Source organism: Gymnoscopelus braueri (assembly GCF_963280865.1).
Source record: "Gymnoscopelus braueri genome assembly, chromosome: 15".
NCBI lineage: Eukaryota > Metazoa > Chordata > Actinopteri > Myctophiformes > Myctophidae > Gymnoscopelus > Gymnoscopelus braueri.
This window is the reverse complement of record NC_137620.1, coordinates 13,036,508-13,056,536: the sequence shown is the minus strand read 5'-3', so window position 1 is coordinate 13,056,536 and position 20,029 is coordinate 13,036,508. Positions and strand designations below refer to the sequence as shown.

Below are 20,029 nucleotides of genomic sequence, written 5' to 3'. Positions count from 1 at the left end.
GATCTTTGTCTCTCTACACATACCGACCCACTGATTGGTGAGAAGGGAGGAGTAGTTATCATGAAGTGATTCAAATCAGGTGAGCATGGGAGATGGGAGGAGTTATCATCAATGACCATGACAGACAGGTCAATTAGGGGAGGAGTTATCAGGTGTGATTGATAGAGGAGAAAGGAGGTTAGTCATGCCAAATTGTTGCTATCAAGTGATATAGAATCAGGTGAGTAAGGGAATAGAGTGTCAGCATGGATGTTATTCCATTTGATTGTTCCTCCTGTCTATCCGACTATAAATCAAAATCATTTAAGTATATTTAGCTTGCTGCTTAGCAGAAATGGAAATTAAAAAAGAAAATGTAAAGATATTTTAAAATATATTTTCGTGAACGGAAGTGCCAGTTTCCTCAATCGGATTTCGGGAGTTGTCGTCCCAGACTCTATATAGCATTCGGAGATTGTGGAATAATTGTCTGGCTATGTGAGACTATACACTCGCAGTCTGGCACCTGCGAAGAGTTTGCTCTCGTCCTGTGCACGGTTCAATATGGATCCAGAGAAAGCCGAACAGGACTCGTCCTGCCGCAACGGCTCTAGCACCCAGGTCGTGTTATACGGAGAATTCACAGGCATGCCCCGAAAAGTCAGATATGCATTAACCTTGAGCGAAACACATCTCAGTGTTCAAAGATCCGAGAAAAAGGTGGTCTTCAGCCTAATGGACTGTGTGGGTTGTCGGGCGCACGGCGGGGATGACACCGCAGACACAGGTATACTGTCACGATTACAAATTTAAGTTGACGATTAATTGTCACACAAATAATTGTGTTTTTTTTAATTGAACAAATAATTATGAATAAAAACGGCATTTCCGTTTGCCTTTTAGGCTTCGTAATCACAAATTGCACAGGGCAGAAATACTGACATAATTAATCATTTTAAACTATTAAAAATAGTGGTAATAGCTGATCTACAAGCTTACTTATAAGCTTGAGATTATCTCAAATAATTGCGATTTGACGATTATGTAATAATTGTGATAGGCCTACACACAGGAGCGTACTTCTCAGCCTACTTCTACCCACTGAAGAAACGATGGATGATGAGCTCCAGAGAGTGGAGCTGTGCTACCGGGTCTCAGGGGTCCGCGGGCCCTCGGCCTCAGGGGTCCAGGAGGACCAGGAGGATCCGTGCGCTAATCTTGCGGAAGCAGAGAAGTGGGCTCTTGTGATCCGAGAGCACGCCGCCCGCCAGCAGCACCCGAGAAAAGGTGAGAAATTATCATTTTATCTATAGGCAAACTTCCTTTAATGGTTGTAAATTGTAGGCCTTGTTGCGCTGGTGCCCACTATCAAATCAAACTTGTATTATCTGCAATCTTTGATCAGTGTCTTTATATTGGATTATTAGTCTGGGAAAATGTGTTTGCATCCTGTCTGTGTCACGGATGCAGAGTGATTTGAACCCAAATGCAGAGCCACAACAAACAAGAGTAGATTTCAAAGTATTTAATGAATTAGGCAAACCTTACAGCATAGAAGCAGGCAGGAAACAAACAGAAGACAATGGCGGTTGGCAACACAGTCCAATGGAACGAACAGCAATACGTAACACCAAGGCATGAACATCAAGACAACAAACTATGATCTGACAATGGCTGCATGCAATGAGTCCATTTTTATAGGGAGCAGGGTGATTGGGGAAGTGTCAGGTGTGTAATGGGCATGGCACTGCTGAGCTGATGAGGGAGTGGGGACAGGTGTGTAACTGCGACTGAAGTGTGGTGGAATAGAATGTGGGCGTGGCCAGGGCAGAGAGACAGAAGAACAGAAAGAGAGAAATAGACAGGCAGAGAGCCAGACCGTGACAGTCTGTCCTACCAGTCTCCCAGTCCCTGTCCCTGGACTGGTGTCTGGGTCTAGGTGATGAGACTGAGAAATCAGTAGCCTACTAGTTAATCACAAGGAAAAACGAAAGTTTTTTTTTTAGCCTTCAGCAGTAACCTATACCTACAGTGGTCTAGGCCATTGGTTCTCAAAGTGGGGTCCGGGGACCCCCAGGGGTCCTTGGGGGGGTACCAGGGGGTCCCCAGCAAAATGTGTTAATATAGCGTCACAATAATTTTAACCTTTTATACTTTGGCTATTCAAAAATAGCAGATCTACAAGCTCATAGCGCGGCACTCGTAGATCAGCTATTTTTTTTAAATCTTGAACATTAATTTTGTGCAAACCTTTGAATATATATATTTATAAGCGAACATTCGTAACTCAAATCTTTGCTTCCGGGGGTCCCTGGAACAAAATATTTGAGATGGGGGTCCGTGGCCAAATACATATCATTGTGGGGGTCCTTGACATGAAAAAGTTTGAGAACCACTGGTCTAGGCTAATCAATAGGCTAATTGTAAAAAAAAAAAAGTTGATTGTGATTGTGACGGATGCTAAGATTTTGGCAAAAGTAATAGTGTCTCCTGTTACCACTTGCCACAGTCCAAAACTATGGAGTGTAACCATGGCAACCATTACTAATTGGGAGTCTTTTGAGGAGCAGAATCCTTAATTTCGTGTCACCTATTATTGTCTCTGCAAGGCTGGACGGCTGTGTGTGTGTGTGTGTGTGTGTGTGTGTGTGTGTGTGTGTGTGTGTGTGTGTGTGTGTGTGTGTGTGTGTGTGTGTCCGGCACGGTTGGCCCGATCGGCGCAAAACTAGCACGCACACTCCCATTGAGCCACATTTTTTTGAATAAGCCTCATGATGGCACTATAATAGCCCACTTCACGTTTTAGCCTTTAACTCTTGAACCAGGCATAGGTCATACAATCGGAATTCTTCCCCCCTGCATTCCTTGGATCATGATGCAACTCCACATACAGGCCCCAGCCAATAGGCTCTATGCACAGCAGCTATAGTATCACTTCAACAGGTGTTACCAATGATACTAATGAAGGCTCTGTTACATTTAGTGTAGCACTGTGGTTCTCAGATTTTTCAATTTCCACGACCCCCATAACTCTGAGAGTGTACGGGTCCATTTGGTTCCATTTGTACCAGTTCCAGTTGCACACCCGTAAGGGGCCATTTGGAAACCCCTGAAGGAACCATGAGGGTCCCTGGACCCAAATTTTAGACCCACTGGTGTGGCCTGTAAAAATAATTATGGTAACCAACTGCCATCTTTACAGCCAAGAAAGCGGGGTGGCAGTGGCTCAGGGATAGAGTGGCCGGTAGAGTGGCCGGATGGAAGCCAAGAGGTTTCCAGTTCGATCCCGGGCTCCCCCAGAAGAGTTAGTGTCGAAGTGTCCTTGAGCAAGATGCTGAACCCCTAATTGCTCCCGATGAGCAGGTTGGTGCCTTGCATGGTTTCCGCCGCCATCGGTGTGTGAATGTGTGTGAATGGGTGAATGTAATGCACAATCTATGTAAAGCGCCTTGGATAAAAGCTATATAAAATGCACCATTTACCAAGAAAGCACCAGCATGGCACCATTTTCACTCCGTGGATACAGTTTTCTACCAAACTCTACCAGGTTCCATGTTTACAATTTGACCTGACCTGATGCTAAACTAGATCACGTCGTTACGTCACCAGTGCAGTCTGGGCTGCAGCAATGAAACATTGTGAAACACTGTGATTTCCTGATTAGTAAGTGTGTGCGATGAAATAGCGTTCATGAATTTACTTTTTTTTTGACTAATGTAGCCTACTTTTTTCAGTTCTTCTTTTACCATTCCGGCGTGAGTTCAAGGAAAGTAAGAAGAGACACAATTTGTCATTTGCCATTACTAATCTATTAGCAATGGCACCTTTAAGACCGTAGCACTGTGAGGCCCCTACTGTAGTTACTCTATTTCTCACTTTGGTTTTTTTAGACAAAGAACTCTTTCTTTGTCCACATTCTTGTATTAAGTTATAATTATTTTTATTACTTTTGTATTGCATGTGTTATTTAGTAACAATGAATTCTGACTACAGACTGTTTGTGCCTTTTTCACCGCGGCCAAGGCCACCTGATGATTCAGACTCAGGAAGATGATAAGAGAAAGCTCTCCTGAAAACATGCCCCCTCCCTTTTGATTCTCGAGTTTGACTTTCCAACCTCTCCTCCCTAATTTGAACCGACGGTCTAAAATATCCATATGGGACACATACCATTCCAGAAAAAGAGAGCTCATGAACCTTCACAACAAATACGGTAGATGCTGGTGAATCCGTGCACTGTCAAACGGCTAGGACAACACCTCAATGCAACACCTCAACTTTAACTACTTAAGCCCCATAGGCTACACTTAGTTGTCGAATGACGAATAGCAAAAATAGCAGGTCTACACACTCACAATGTGTTGCGATGCAACCCGTCATGAGCTTGTAGAGCTGTTATTTTTTGGGTCCTTTTTTTAGAAAATGCCCAACATGCCAAAAATAGAAATGTCAGAAGTGGGTGCAAGTGAAATATATTTATTTATAACTAAACTAAACATCATGTTTTCTTAAATGCTCTTTAAAACTGCATCCTCCCACATCCACTCTATAAAGACCGCTTTCTAATTTTTGCAAATTATTATACAGTACCTAGTTTTACGAGATTTACATGAATTCTACAAGGGTATTTTTAGTATAACTTGTCCCAGGAGGACTTGAACCTTAAAGGACGACTTCACCCATTTTTAAACTATAGTATCTTCCTATAATTGGTCCTCACTAATACTCATGATTATATGGTAGAATTGTTTTCTACGTGGTCTGTCTCTCGGAGGAGGGCTGTGGACAGTTCAGAAACCTGCCTGCCAGTGACATCATCATTTGAAAAACCCAAAGCGCCTCCTTTTTCAGCACAGTATATCTTAGAATAACACTGCAGGTGCATGATATCTGAGCAAGGCTGACCACAGCACTGTGTGACAAAACTCAGCAAAGTCTCAGCTACAATTTCACAGATTAACCCATTAAGACCTGGAACGCATCTGTGTCATTTTTTTATTTGGGCTAAAAAGCATTATTTTACACTTTGGCTATTCAATAATAGCAGATCTACAAGCTCATAGCGCAGCACCGAGTGCCGCGCTACGAGCTTGTAGATCTGCTATTTTTGAAAAATCGTGAAAATGTGTGGCAAATCTTTGAATATACATATTATTTTAAAGCGAACATTTTTAACTCAAATCTTTGCTGCTTGGGGTCCTGGAACAAATTATTTTGGGGGTCCTTAACATGAAAAGGTTTGAGCACCACTGATATAGAAACATACGTTTTTCAGAATACTTTTGGGATTTAGAAGACATTTGTAGAATGGGCTTCAGTTTAAAGGGAGAATGGTGTGTACCAATTTCAGCACCACAAAACAGTGTTTGCTCTTGTTTCTTTGCAGGGCCGACGTCCAGCGAGCTGCGGCGGCCCTGCAGGGTGATGGTGCTGGTCAACCCAAAGAGTGGCAAAGGGCAGGCACTAACTCTTTACAACAGCCATGTGCAGCGGATGCTTCATGAGGCGGGGGTCCCTTAGCCTGGTAAACCCTCCCTCCGGAAATCTAATTTCTATTTGATTCCTGGAGTGAGTCTGGCATGAACCGCCTCTCTGCAATATTGGCTGTGTATGCCAAACGGACGCGCCTATCAGCGTCGTCGCACATCGTTCTGTGATTGACAGCGACAGTTGGCCAATCAGGTGGCGAGTTCGAGTGAGCCCAAAACACGAACGGCAGCCATCTTTTTCTGTGGGCAGTTTTCTCCGCTATTTTTTTACTTCAAAAAGCTCTCTAACTTCTATTTTGAGGCACGGAATTTACTTATAAGATATCGTTTGGATAGAATTGAGTTGTTTAACTTCATATATGTGGTCAATTAATCATGACAAAGCCTATTTAAAAAAAAATAATTAGAGAACCGGTAGGGGCGGGCAGTGACACCATTGTACCCGAAAAAGGCAACCCATTTTGGGTATGGCTGTCTCAAAAGTCCCGTCGCGTCACATTAAGACTGGTGAACTGCTGATTGGCTGAAGGGGAAAAATTATCATTGGCTGAAGGGGTTGTCAGTCAACGGTATTACTCCCGCCCAACTCCAGCACAGCCAATATTGCAGACAGGCGGATCAGGCCAGACTCACTCCTGAAATGAAATGGAATTGAGATTTCCGGAGGGAGGGTTTACCAGGCTAGGGGTCCCTCACACATTGGTCATCACTGGTGAGTAGCAGCACACACAAATAGGGGTGCTGCAGCTATCCATTGATCGACTTTAATAACGAATCAATCATTTAATACAACAATAATCAATCCCCATTTTGGGGCATGTTTTTATAGGCAAAATGTTTCCAAAAATGTCAAAAAATAGTGAGTGAAAGTTTATTTTTTTTATTAAAAAAAAAAAAAAAATGTTAATCAATGTGGTGATATATAAAATATAAATTAAAGATGTATTAAAAACAGTTTTTTTTTTAACTCTTTGAAAAAGTGATCGATATAATGATTGCTACAAATATTATGGGTAGTTGCAGCCCTATGCAAGCACATGCATGCCCCCCCACACACACACACACACACACACACACACACACACACACACACACACACACACACACACACACACACACACACACACACACACACACACACACACATAAACACAGACATTACACACACACACACACACACACACACACACACACACACACACACACACACACACACACACACACACACACACACACACTGTTTTGTACTATGGTTTTATCCCTAATAATAATATAATTACATCTATCTACTACATATTATCTAATCCCTGCCCATAGTATCAACACACACACAAACGCATACAAACACATGCACGCACACGCGCGCGCACGCACACACGCACACACACACACACACACACACACACACACACACACACACACACACACACACACACACACACACACACACACACACACACACACACACAAACCATAGCATTTGGCTAACATGACCGATCTGGGGTCATGTTGGAGTATGCTCAACGGTTCCTTTCTCTGCCTCTTTTTCAACTCATTTTCTCTCTCCCTCCCTCCTCCATCCTCAACATGGTGTTTGCTGCTGTCACAGTTATACACACCCATCAATTGCAGTTGACCCGCATGCATGCAGAGCTCTTCTTATGCAATATATTGCAAGTGTACAAAGACACACTCATAATACGCAAATTGCTTGCCGTGCAAATAAGTACACACAAGTGCATCGTCACTCACACTGACACGCATGTGTGCGTGCACACACATGCACATAAATAAATCCTTTGTCCATGATTTGATTTGATGTAATCATATTGATGTAGGCATAATCATCATCATCATCATCTAAACTGATGATGATCAGTTTGTGAGCTTGTAGATCTGCTATTTTCAAACATTTTAGTACTTTTACTTTTGGTACTTTAAGTACATTCTGATACCAGTACTTTTGTACTTTTACTCAAGTATTTTTTTAATTCCGGACTTTTACTTTTAACAGAGTACTTCTACATTGCAGTATTGATACTTTTACTTAAGTAAAACATTTAAGTACTTTTTCCACCACTGCTAATGCGTCTGTCACTTTGAACCTTTTCCCTCATAAATCACCACAGTGTCAGACACACAGACTTTCATCACAGAGGGAGGGAGATGGTAGACAGATATGTGTGTGTATGTGTATAACAAAGATGAATACAAATCTCAGAACTTATCATAACTGTGCTTTTCAGAAAAGTAATGTGGCAAAGAGCGTGCCCATTCAGCTACTTCCCAGTGGATGGACAATTTGTAGCCTTCTGAGAAAATCCCTTCACTTCAATGCCACACTTTGTGATTCCTTAGTACAAGAACATTAACCCATTCAATCCGGGAACGCATCTGTCGTCATCTTAGATTTGAGCTATAACCATTATTTTATACTTTGGGCTATTCAAAAATAGCAGATATACAAGCTCATAGCACGGCACAGAGTGCAGCGCTACAAGCTTGTAGATCTGCTATTTTTTTAAAATCTTTAGCATTTGTGCAAATCTTTGAATATATATATATTTTTTAAACAAAATGTTGAACTCAAATCTTTGCTTCTGGAGGTCCCTGGTACAAAATATTTGACAAATAGCCAAAGTATAAAATAATGGTTAAAGTGGTTAAAATCTAAAATGACAGATGCTTCTGATGAGGAGACTAGAGCCTCCTGATAATCCACAAACACTCGGACTCCAGTGTTAGCAGCTCATTAGCCATGTTTGGGGCTGATTTCCCCTTTCCTGTTGGACTCTCTGCCATTTAACAACTTTCAACCTGATGTCCCTATTTTGGGCAAAATATGCAAACATTTTCAAAAATAGCTAATCAACAACATTTTAACACAGGCACATACTGTACTGTAGACTAGAGAGAATGTCTCTGCGTTGGCTGGGAGAACCGTCTTTCTGTCTCCATAACTCACTCGTTTTCTATCCTTGGATAAGATGAGATAAGGATTTTCTGTACCGGCTTCCAGAGGTACAGTACATCCTGTGCATATATATTGCAGGTGTTTTACCTCCTGAATCTTCACTTGTCTCTCTGCTGAACTTGTATATACACTTTTTCTCTTGAGAAAAAAAAACCCAGTGCCATTAGTCAAATTTGCCAGCACTTTCAAATCAAGTTATTTTCTTAGTATTTTGGCTAGACTACTTAAATCAGACCATAATGGCCTGCTGCTTCCGTTATACTGGAACATTTGTCTCGCCATTGAGTTAAAAGAGATGCTGTTAGATTTACTGTACTTGGCCCCTCCCAGCTTATTGGTACACTCTGAACTGCAGTTTTTTAGGATGGTTCATATTAATGTTGCTGGTTGAAAGAAACAACCACTCAATTCAGGGTTTAATATGGGGTGCATGGGGTCAGCGGGTCAACAGTATGGGAGAAAGGTACCGTAACACACATGTGCAGCAGGAGGGGCCTTTCTCATGCTAATTTGCTCACATAAATGTAACTCATTCTCATTATAAGACAACATTTTCACATAATTTTGACGCATCATGATACATTATGCTATTTTTGTGCAACACGTGTAAAGTGTAAAAAGGGGCTTAAGTGGTTAAGTTCACAACGTGCCCTAAAGTTCGTCTCGAACCCATTCACAATATCAGTACAGTAAACAGGTGGCTTCCAACAGCGAACCACCTTTTGATTGAGACAAAGCCAATCACCATGTCATTAGCATAGTGTGTGTGTGTGTGTGTGTGTGTGTGTGTGTGTGTGTGTGTGTGTGTGTGTGTGTGTGTGTGTGTGTGTGTGTGTGTGTGTGTGTGTGTGCGCGTGCGCGTGCGTGTGTGCGTGTTACATTTACACAGCAAAATCCTAACTGAGAATGTAATTTGGACCCCTCTCAGAGTTAAAATAACACTGAGGATTGTATTGTGAGTACTGCACATCTATGTGTGAGATCAGATGTATGACACAGTCCTCCAGTCCTCCTCTCCTCTCCATCCTAGAAGATGCTTGTTAGACAGTATGATATGCATGTCCCCTGGCTCCTAATCGGCTTTGTACAATTTAGAATTACTTATGAGAAAACAGATACTTGCAAGTAATTACTATTACTTTATGTTGACATATTGTGATATAAAGCTCTCTCATGGTTTTACCAACATAATAACACATGGAACCTCCACTCATAATGTTAATTGCTTCTACATTTCGGAGAGCTGTTTCTCCTGTGTGGCACTAGCATCAATGTATTGTAGCCTGTTTAAATGTATTTTATCTGTTGATATATTCTATCATCAGTAACATGAGCTCCAAGAAACATTTCTTTAACGTCTCACACCATTTCTTTCAAAAGTGACAGTTTTTTCTACAAAATATAACGTAACTACAATGTGTAACGCTTTGTTTAAGGCTTTGTGCTGAAATATGTACATTGATTGTTGCCCATACCCATTACATAAAGTACATGAAGGCCCTTTCCTTGAGTGTTGGCAGTTCCACTGACTCTAAAAGACAGATTCTTACTATTACACATTCTCTAGAATGGTTCTTTCTTTCTTTCTTTCTTTCTTTCTTTCTTTCTTTCTTTCTTTCTTTCTTTCTTTCTTTCTTTCTTTCTTTCTTTCACAGTGTCATTTTCCTATACAAATCCCTCACATCCTTGGCTAAAGTAACATAGTTGCCATCTGGATTCAATGTTGGTTCATGTGGACATGGTGATATTTATGATGATCATAGTTTTGAGCAGTTGTGGGTGTGGTGAACAGCAAATGCTGGCGAGTATGGGTTAGTGTCAGAGCTGTCCCACGTATCACTACTGCTACCCCCACACACACACACACACACACACACACACGCACGCACGCACGCACGCACGCACGCACGCACGCACGCACGCACGCACGCACGCACACACACACACACACACACACACACACACACACACACACACACACACACACGTGTTGTCCAACCACTCAAAGGCTGGAAGTAATTTAACCGCTTTGGCATAATTACTGTGCTAATAAGTGTTGGGATTGGAATCCTCTGTTGTTCCTTGATTCCTTGTTCATCCATCACTTGATGAAGATCATGGCGTGTCAGTTTGTTGAGTTTTGATGAGTGCGCAGATGGCCTAACAGACAAATTTGAGCCCGGAATACTCTGTGGCACACTGGAGAGGTCAGAGCGGATTCAGCCACAATGTCTTTCTTGGCATATTTGCGCTGCTGCCTCTTCAACATAGTAGCACAGGAGCGTTTCATGACCATTCCAAGGCTCTTCATGGAGTATCCTTGTAGCACTTTTGGGGCCACCTTATGCTTGTTTACCATTTTTCAGTTCACCACAGAAAACTTGTTTTGGCAATCTTGTGCAGGGCATTCTGGTCACATGACCAGTTCATCTCAGTAGTGTCTTTGTAAGCAGGGTGGGTATGCAGGGCAAGTTGGCCTTGCTGAGGACTTCAGTGTCGGGAATTCTGGGATCCTCTGCAGTTTCCTCAGACAGTTCAGGTGGAGATGGTTCAGTTTTCTTTCCTGCCATGACGCTGGTACACTGTCCAGGTTTCACACCCATACAGAAGGACAATACAGAACAATACGTCAGTAGTAAGTACAGTACAAAAACTATGCTAAAAGGATAACACAAAAAGCCCGGAGGGTGGGGGCTTGTTTCCATTGCACTCAATTCATCATCATTTACAGAAAGAAGTGTGGGGGGGGGGGCATAGGATGTCACTTACACAGGGCTCCCTCCGTGGAGTTCGCTGAGGTTTGCATCTCTGGGGGCAAGCTAGTAGGGGATCAAATTTTATTTAGAGTAGCCAATTATTCCCCCCCCCCCCCCTTTCCCCCCAGTTTAGTCGTTATGCCAATTAATTCCTCCCCCCACGCATTTCTGTGTTGTCGCTGCTGTTGTATCCTACTGACTCACCTGCCAGTGAGGATCCCCCACTGGGGGGACGTATAGGGCCTTCTGACTGACGATCATATCATTTCCATTTCCTCTGTTGCAATCCTAAAAGCTCTCTTCTATTTGAGATGGTGACACAGAATAACACAGGATCTAAATGTCTCAATAGAAGAGCAGGGAAACCAAGGTATATTGTATTAACATACTCTATACAGATTGGACAAAAATAACGTATGTATTCACACAAAAACATTACATAGCACAGCTTTTATTAATTTGAATTACTCATCTGTAAGCAAGCATGAGCTTTGAGAACAAGATGACACCAAGGCAGCACCACACGACGTGCTCAAAGGTTTATTACAGTTAACACACACACACAAACACACACACACACACACACACACACACACAGAATATGTACATTTGCATTAGCCACATTACATTAGATATGCGAGTCATTACTGATACAGTCAGAAGTATGCAAGACGGAACAGAGACAGACAGACAATGGGATTTTGGTCAAGCCTTGTGAATATTACAGCAATATGATTCTTAGCAACGCGTGTGTGTGTGTGTGTGTGTGTGTGTGTGTGTGTGTGTGTGTGTGTGTGTGTGTGTGTGTGTGTGTGTGTGTGTGTGTGTGTGTGTCTATACCTGCACCCAGTGATCTTGGTACATAGAAATTGATCTATTGAAGATTCTGACTTTCAAATGTACACATTTTTTGTTTTGATTGTATTGCTGTATTGTTGTATTGTGCTTTCTGCTTTGGCAATGTAAACGTATGTTTTCTCAATACTTTTACTTCTACTCCATCTCAGAGGCAAATATTGTACTTTTACTCCACTACAATTATTTGAAAACTTTAGTTACTAGTTACTTTTCAGATATAAATTATGATATTATGAAACATACATTAACCACTTTAGCCCTATTTTATACCTAGGCTATTTGAAAATAGCCGATCTACAAGCTCACAACGCGTCGCATCGCGACGAGTTGTGAGCGCTAGGTATGGAACTACATCTGGTGTATTAGCAGAGAGATGTGCAAAGATTTCAAGATTTCAGAGTTGAAACATGGAAAGTTTGACACAGGACACACACTCTCTATGTTTCTCTCTGGGATTGATTCTAATTCATCAACTTGTTTTCTTGTTTACACCGATATTTCTTTACTTGGGGAAATACATTGTTCAGTTTTCATACACTTGACTATACTATAAAAGCACATGCCATGCAAAACACACACAATGCCTCTAAAGATGGAATCTATGTTGTTTTACAGAGCGGCAAAATCATGCCAGAGAGCTGGCCAGGGAGGCAGACCTGTCACAGTGGGACGCTCTGGTCATCATGTCTGGAGATGGACTACTGTTTGAAGTAATCACACAAACATGTAATCATTTATTTATGTCCACATAAGAGATACAATACAAGAACACAAATATTACAAGGTGCTGTAAAAAATGTACAGTCAGCTAATCATGGACAAATACCCCCACACCCTTCAGGGGTACAAATAACAGCGTCTTCGCCATATTTGGCGGCTACCGATAGTAGAAGAGATTCCACTGAATTTTGCAAGCCGTTTAGCTGCTTTTTTGGCATCCCAAGTTGTTGGAAGCCTCTTACAACCATGTACATGTCCTAGGCTGCCAAAGATAAACACAAGTAGATTGCACCCATAGCCTAGCTCTGTGATAGTATGGAACTACATCTGGTGTATTAGCAGAGAGATGTGCAAAGATTTCAGCATTTCAGAGTTGAAACATGGAAAGTTTGACACAGGAATGTTTGTACATTCTCACTGACGGTGTAAAATGTTTAGATACGTCCTTAGTTATGAGATCAACTATTCTGTCGTGGCGTGCTATGTAAAGCCCTTTATAGGCATAGCAGCCATTCAGAATGTGTGACATGGTTTCTGTAACAAGCCCTGTGGTGTGATGCAAACAATGAGGTACATGGGTGGAGGGAAACCGGAGGAAAAGATTGAGTCTGGTGGGAAGGATCTGTAACCTGGCTTTTACTGTAAAGGTGATAATGTCCTCATCGAGAGCAGTGTTCCTTAGAAATATTTTAAGTCAGTCGGTCACATTTATGGGTATGACCATATGTATACTGTATATTAATGATATCAAATATTAACTTTATTTGCATGATGCATCTCTAAACCGATTATTCCATTGCTAAAACGTTTATTTGATTAATTTTTCATTTAATTTAATACATTTAATGCACCAATTTATCATTTCAACCCTAGCTCACGACACATTATTGTATTTTCTTATATTTTAAGTATAAAAGGTAATAACTAAGGACAGCCACAGCCAATTCTAGTCCTTCTCCATTAGCATCTACTTCATTCAAGCTGTCTTGTCTTTGTCTGGCAGGTAATAAATGGCCTACTGGAGAGAACAGACTGGGAGGAGGCCATTCGCACTCCACTGGGCATCCTGCCTGGGGGGTCAGGCAATGCCTTGGCTGCCTCCATACATCACTACTCTGGGTGGGTCGCACGCACGCACGCACGCACACACGCACGCACACACGCACGCACGCACACGCACACGCACACGCACACACGGACACGGGGAGTATGCCATTAAAATAGAGTTAAAACCGTGGTCAGCTATGTAGGTCGATGAGCTAAATTCCAAATAGATTGGCATTCTAGAAGAAAAATAATCTGCACGCTTCAGGAAACATAAGAACATGTCCAAACTGAGGCTTTTGTGATGTGAAGAACAGAAACATAAACCATCAAGTCACAGAAAAGGTCATGGATTTATTCTCATGTATATACGTGTTATTTTGAACACTACTTTGAAGAATACATTTCAGACAATACATAGTACGTTACTACGTTAGGCCATTGTTATACAAACCACCATACCCTAGACTAGAGAGGGCCTTGGTAGGGTATGAGATTAATGTGTACTTCAGCGATTCTGATGCAAATATACGTAGCCACACAACTCTCATAATCACAGGAGGAGTGTCTTCTCTGGTATAATTAATATACAATTATTTGGCTGTCATCCTTAATTATATTTAGTGTGTTCGATCTCAAGAAAGTTCCAAGTCTCTGCAAGTTTACTTTTCACTGAAATTAATTGGATCTAATGGCTTCCTCGTAAATTAAACAAACCACGGCATGCTTTGGAAAACTATAAAGTATACCGTAAGTCGTAGTCAATGGACTCAACATGCCAGATCACTGGTTTTGGCCTTTAAGTGTTCTAGCAAAGCAGCTCAGCTGGCAACTGTAGAACCTTATGGTTGTACTGTCCAGACCCCTGGGGACAAGAATGAAGATGAAGCAGGGTGATGCTAAAAAAAAAGATATTGTGCTCAGCTAAATGTCCTACCACAAGTAAAAAAGGTTAAATATATATGCGTATCGTCTCTGTCGGGTGGAAACCTTGCATGTCCAAAACTTTTCAGGATTCAAATACTAAAACGGCAAAAGTAGCAGTAGTAGTTTGGAGCTTGCGGATCTGCTACTTTTGATGCTTTTGTGTGACGCTGTCAGGAATTGATCTACGAAAAAAAAAGTGTAAAATATGGAGATAAGAGGTTTCTGCCTGACAGAGACGATAAACATGCATTTTTTTTATTATTAAAGAATTCACCTCCCACTGCTGGTGGTTTCCACAGAACATCATTCATTCAGTGCTGGTACAGAAATGACCCATCAGCCACACATGTAATGGTCGTCTAACAGCAACAACGACCAGAAGAGAGCAGTCTCTACATTGTTCTCACCCCCTCTATCTCTCTCTCTCTCATTCTGTCTCTCGTTCTTTCACCCCATCTTTGTCTTTCTCCCCCTCTATCTGTCTCTCCCCATTTCTCCCCCTATATGTCTCTCCCTCCCACGGACCAGCAGCATCCAGAATATCTACAGGCAGTGGTTGGCGCAGGTTGTCTCGCAGTGGCCCTAGCTAGAATGTTATCTGTTATTATCAGCTGAATGTAGGGGTTCACTGAGAAGTGTGGATCCAATGAGAAGTTAGAAAAGTGTGTCTGGTATTATATGCACTGCAGAATTTAAAGACTCAGTGAGTTCCTGGACACAGCTCTGCAGAGTGGTGTGGTACTGGAACATGTCCTTAGTGGAGATGCCTCCCCTGAGAGTCTCCCTCTCCTGGTCATTTACAGTCACTGCTATAATGATGATCACTGTCCTAAAGTATTGGAGATGGGTAAAGCTATTTTCAGTAGAGATGAGCACTAGCCATTACAAAACTATGTGCTTGATAAAAGGCCACTATATTTGATAATAAGTATATATTAACACAAGTAGAATTCCTTTGGTCCTGACATGAGGTGACTTTGTCCTCTTGTCCCAGTTTTCTGGGACTGTAAAGATTTCTTTACATGCCCAAGTGTGCAAACCCACAGTATTGTCAAGCAGTCTATAGTATGTGACTGTACATGAAAGTTATGTTATGGTTTCTTCATTAGTATCCTCATCTGCTAAATAATAAGTGTCAACTTAAAAATGTCATCTAATTTAGGATTGTTACGCTTGATGTTCTGCCATTAGTTACCTTTGTGCTCAACTCAACTGTATAATACTGTAGCTGTGTTGTAGCTACTGTGTCTATGAAACACTTGTAGCTGTGCTAAAAACTTGGTTGCAGGGAGCAAAATAATCTGAAATGCTCAACGTGTACACCCCATTAATGTATGCAACATTTGATTGACAAATAATGGTCTGATTCAGAACAGACCTGAATGGCATGCACAGAACCATTTGCAGGCAAGCTTTCCAAAAACAATAACGTTGATTTGGTTTCCACCAAAATAGACGTGACGTTTCGAGCCTCACCGGCTCAATACAGCACGTCCATTTTGGTGGAAACCAAATAACCTTTTTAACTATGGAGCACGATCCAGTGTGCAGACTTTATTTTTTTTTGGATTCTCTACCCGGCACCTGGTACTTTAGTTAGCGGATGTGCGTGCTTTATTGTTTATTTACAGGCACGCTTTCCTCCAGCTAACCACAAAGCCCTATGTGTGTACACTAGATATGATAATGCTTGTTTCCGTAGGCATTATTCAAAGGACCCTTTTATCAGCAGTGTTGGGCTATATTACTTAGGAGAGTAATATGTTACTTATTACTTATTACTCCTTTGAAAAGTAATAATATTATATTACTTATTACTTGGAATCAAGAGTAATATATTACGTATTACTTTATATTACTTTCCCCGCGCCCCCCGCAAAAGAAAAGACGTGTACAGTTTTTAGCCTTTTAGAACTGTATCCAATTTAATGGAACAATAGAAAACAGTCAACAGTCTTTATCCTTTTAAGTATTTTGCTGCTGCAAATTCCATATTTGGAATTGGAACAATAATTATCCTTACAGGAACAACATCAATCTGAACTGCACACACTGGCTGCAGCCTCTCAAAAACTGAAACAATAAAGTAAACTTTTTGAAAATGTCTTAACCTTTTCAACATATCTTACAGCAGTCAATATTAATTAGCCAAAGTGCAAGGGGGGATGAGAGAGGAGAGGAGATATAGAGCAGTGGTTCTCAAACATTTTCATGTCAAGGACCCCCAAATTGACACTTATTAGCCCGCGGATCCCCATTTCAAGATATGCCGGGGACACCCATAAGAGAAGTTTTTTTACGGCTTTAGCAGTGATTCTCAACCATTTTAATTTCAAGGACCCCCAGTTTGACATGCATTAGGCTACAGACCCCCATTTAATCATTTAATGGCATTTCTATCACTTGGACCGCAATTGATATTGTAAAATCTAGATGTCAATTTAACTCTGTAACTCTGAGAGTGTACAAATGGAACCAAATGGACCCATTAGGATCCATTTTGTTCCATTTGTACACTCTCAGAGTTACAGACCCATAAGGGTCCATTTGGTGCCTCATCTATCATTTAGCTGGGGACCCCCTGGAACTCCCTCAAGGACCCCTGGGGGTCCCCGGACTCCACTTTGAGAACCAATGATATAGAGGAGAGAAGAGGAGAGGAACACTGTTTCCTGACCTCTCCTCATCAGCAGTTCATTTCCGCGACCACCAGACAAGTGACGCAGGGGGACTTCTGAAAGGGCCATGCCGAAAATAGGTTACTTTATTCGGATACAATGCGTGTCACAGCCTGCCCCTGCCGGTTCTCAGATTTTTTTTTTAAATAGGCTCTGTCATGATTAATTGACCATATATATGAAGTTAAACAACTAAATTCTATCCGAACGATATCTTATAAGTAAATTCCGTGCCTCAAAATAGAAGTTTGAGAGCTTTTTGAAGTTAAAAACCGGCGGAGAAAGACACGGCGCTACGGTCGCATACGAGTCATGCGCTACGTCATAACTGTGCGCAGGCTGCGTGCTGAAAATAAGTGATCTGCAAGCTAAAAAGCATCTCTGTTGACGTAGGTTGATAGCTTGTAGATCTACTCTATTTTTGCATGATGCGACAACTTGCCTCTATGAGAGACGGAGAGAGAGTAAATGAATGAATGAGCATAAAAAAGACGCTCGTCATCAGTAACGAGTAACGAGGCCTTTTTTGACCGAGTAATATGGTATTATATTACTGTTTTGGCAGAATAATACCTTACTTTACTCGTTACTGGGAAAAGTAATAATATTACAGTAATCTATTATTTTTAATTCGTTACTACCCAACACTGTTTATCAGTAGACATTTTGATCTGTAAATGCACAAACACACACACACTGCACGCACGCACGCACGCACGCACGCACGCACGCACGCACGCACGCACGCACGCACGCACGCACGCACGCACGCACGCACACACACACACACACACACACACACACACACACACACACACACACACACACACACACACACTCACTCCAGCCAATGATGATGGCAATAGCCTCTCAGAGGCCTCAAGGTCATTAGTGATCATTAGTGCATTTCAGCTGTGTTGTTTACGTCTTAAACCATGGCCCCATGTCAAGTGAGGAGGAGCTACTGATCAGTTTGATCCTGCTCTACAGTATAAAAGACTAGTGGACATTATGTACAAGTTTCCCCAACACTGTTTTTTTTTCTTCATATTTACATAATGGTGTAACTAATCCATTGTGTTTAATGTTGATATGTACAGTTACCATGTGCTGTGTTCATAATGATGATGTTGGTCCCATAATTCCTCCTGCGCTTGGATGTGTGGTCATCAAATTAATTAGAATGATATCAGTCCTTAGACTCTGACCTCTGTCCATCCCCGCAACACTTGTCTCCCGGTGCTTTCTGACTCTTCTCGACCCACTAATACTCTCCCCTCCCTCCCTGGTTCTCCAGAGCTGTGCAGGTGTTCGGCGAGGAGCTGTTGGTGAGCTGCGGCTTCATTCTCTGCAAGGGCCTGGTGTCTCCCATGGACCTGGTGTCCGTCCACCTGTCCTCCAGCCCGCGCGTTTTCTCCTTCCTGTCGCTGGCCATGGGGCTTTGTGGCGGATGTGGACGTGGAGAGCGAGAAGTACCGGCACGTTGGATCTGCCCGTTTCACCGTCTGTGCCCTGGTGAGGTTGGCCTCACTTCGCATCTACCAGGGCAGGCTGGCATACCTACCTGCTGCCGACAAGGAGTGCAAGGAGGAGGAGGAGGAAGGGGGACTTTTGGGCAAGCACACAATACCAAATAAGCTTTCGTCTTTCTGCCCAGCCTCCCTTGGTCGCCAGCCCTCCCAGGACTCTCCCAACCACACGTTTCACAACTCCTGCAACTCCAACAACTCCCCCTATGTGAGGAGGACAGACGGCATGCCATCTCGCAACGCCACTAAGGCCCTCAATGGTCCTCACGACTCCCTGCTGTCACCCCTGGATCAGCCGGTGCCCAGCGACTGGGTGGTGGTGCAGGAGGAGAGTTTCGTCCTCATGCTGGCCATGTACCAGTCCCACGTGGCGGAGGACCAAATGGCGGCACCAGGCGCGGTGCCAGACGAAGGTGTCATCCACCTCTTCTATGTCAGAGAGGGAATATCTCGCACTGCGCTGCTGAGACTGTTCCTGGCCATGGAGAAGGGCGCGCATTTGACAAGCAACTGCCAGCATCTGACTTACGTCAGAACGCGGGCGCTGCGGCTGGAGCCCCACTCAACCAAAGGAGTCATAACGGTGGACGGGGAGGTGGTGGAATACGGGCCAGTGCAAGCACAGATACACAGGGGGATGGCAAAATTGATGGGGTCCCACTGAGGTTATGCTAGACCAGTCTATTCTAGTGGCATCCATCTCTGCTGCTCTCTTATGTTGAGGCATACATTTATCAGATATGATGAATGATATGATATTTTACTCCTTTGTAAAGGTATTAAAATGTAAATTTCAAATTAAGAAGGTTACATTTGCACCAATGATATATGTTTTATTTTTAGATTAGTTGTTCATGCTGCAACACGGTGAGAATATTGCCACTCTTTGTACTTCCGGCTCGTTTTACACTGGCACACAATGCTTGGGAATATTGCATTGACATTCATTCCATATCCTAATGTATCCCTATCTATGTCAAACACGCACATATTACACACACACACACTACATCTCTACTATCCCAAAACCTCCTGCAAGTAGGCATTGTTTACGAATATTGAAATGCAGTGCAGT

General features: G+C 42.4%; 1 pseudogene across 1 annotated transcript; it reads left to right on the top strand.

Moving 5' to 3' along the window:
- The first annotated feature begins 543 nt into the window (after nucleotides 1-543).
- Nucleotides 544-19,618, top strand: LOC308101367 (sphingosine kinase 1-like; annotated as a pseudogene). Its single transcript has 7 exons — nucleotides 544-766; nucleotides 1,087-1,266; nucleotides 5,366-5,490; nucleotides 6,156-6,180; nucleotides 12,672-12,766; nucleotides 13,780-13,895; nucleotides 18,723-19,618. The product of its transcript is annotated as a sphingosine kinase 1-like (transcript).
- The last annotated feature ends 411 nt before the right edge of the window (nucleotides 19,619-20,029 follow it).